The sequence below is a fragment of the Alosa pseudoharengus genome, unplaced genomic scaffold (assembly GCF_046254945.1).
Source record: "Alosa pseudoharengus isolate Yale_2024_CS ecotype anadromous, Long Island Sound unplaced genomic scaffold, YU_APseudo_1.1 YU_APseudo_1.1_scf_1, whole genome shotgun sequence".
Taxonomy (NCBI): Eukaryota; Metazoa; Chordata; class Actinopteri; order Clupeiformes; family Clupeidae; genus Alosa; species Alosa pseudoharengus.
This window is the reverse complement of record NW_027468564.1, coordinates 58,783,299-58,785,317: the sequence shown is the minus strand read 5'-3', so window position 1 is coordinate 58,785,317 and position 2,019 is coordinate 58,783,299.

Genomic DNA, 2,019 nt, shown 5'->3' with positions numbered 1-2,019 from the left:
ATTGATAGCTGGTTGTAACATGACATCAGTGGCAGACTAGGTTAAATTAGTTAGTCAGTTTCTCACATGTAACTGGAGTGAAGCATAACATCACAAGACACAAATTCAGCCTTGAATTGTAAAGATCCTACCTCAGTCATGACTTCAGATGAGTACCATAAATAATCTGGAGCCTATGGATGCAGTGACCTTGCTTGTTGACTGAGCCCATCTACCTTGTCAAATCCATTTAGGAATGTTTTACTTGAATAATGTCTGTGGATAAAACAAAAGTGTCTGTATAGTAACATCAAACTGTTTCTATTTGTGTATTTATGTATTTTCTTGGATTGTAGGCTATCAAAAGAAGGTTTTGGCATCGGCTAAATTGGCCAAATTCAGGAAAATTTTCAGTGACGTAAGGTTTTTGAAGAGGTTTTTGAATATGGTGAGAGGAGTTTCCTTAGCCTCCCCTCTTTTGGAAATGTGGCTGCACATTCACTTCTATACAAGTCTGATCACCAAATGGCTGTCACAGCTTTATCCTTTCCTGGAATTCAAATGATTTCATAATTTCTGCTTAATCAAACCAGGAAAATTGTATGCAACCACCCCTCCCCTTCCCCTGTGCTTCTTGCTGATAAACCCCACATTCCATTCAAAAGAAATTCACAGATGAGATGAATCATGTTTATGAGCCTTGATGTTTCACAGTGGCTTACACAGAGTATTCTCTCATTCAGTCTGGCTTATGCACTGCATTTTGTGGTTCTACTGAGACATAATTTTGCCATGGTAACTATGCCCTGTCTTGGCTCAAGAAAGCAACTTTAGATTGGGTTAAAAGGGAGGCATTCACTATGCCCCTTTGTGACATCTAAAAACCACAAGACTCCACCTCAAGGGTTTAAGAGGTAATGACAACATCTCCACCCACACACAAGGCCTCTAGGTCCCCACCACTTACCACTTTTAAAATCATCCCCTCATTCCATACACAATTTACAGAAAAGCCATTGTATGAAATGGCGAATGGTAGTGGCAAATACAATAGGAAATGGATAAACATAAAAATGAATATTCCTGCTCTACAGATAGTGTAAATGCTTGCATTTTTGCACAAATAAACATCCCAGAGCATAGTAAAACAACATATGGATGGTCTGTAATGCTTGTTTTTTTTTTTCTCCACCATAGTATTGCCAACTCGTGGATTAAGAGCAAGGTTGACATTTTTGGAAAATTAATCATTGCATCATGATTGGGCATATTGATATTAGTTTTGTCAATCGGTCTCTTACAGTGAGCCTCAGAGTTGGCAATGGTGCTCTTAGCTCAAATACAGTATGTCTGTTCAGTTTAGACTTGCTCCGTGGACACAAGCACATTATTGGACTGTACTCTCTGTTGAGATGTTTGAGAGAACAGCCACAGGGATGTTGCGCACTGAACGCTACCCTAGCATGTCTATGGATCGATCGAATGGCCAAGCTTAGCTGCGCATGTCTAACTAACAGAACATGATGGGACTGCATGCTAATTAGCATGTGTTTTAGTTTGGGTCCTGACTTGCTTCACTTCTCATTGCCCTGTGTGTTGAACTTCACCTCTTAAGGATTTAAAAGCAAAATAAAATCTTAAAATTCACTTCAAATGCTCATTTGGACTCCTGTATGCATAGTTCATAGAGATTATAAGGAGGGATAGTGAAGGTCTGATATAATTTTCAATTTAACAATTTTGCAACACAAAATAGATTTTTCATCAATAGCATTAATTTTCATCTGAGGTTTACCTGTATATGGGAACATATAGGACTCAACTATTTTGAGTATGTGACCAGGTATTCTTACATGTAACATACTGGTGGTTGTGTTCAGTGGCACTAGGGTGTTTCCAGCTTTGTGTCACCCTACCATAAAAAATGAATGTGTATCCATGGTAACCTACAGCATGGGTTAACAGAGCTAAGCCCTGTCTATATATGTGTGTATTTCATATGTCCCTCTTGTAGATAAATGGCTCATTTAAGTTGGGAGC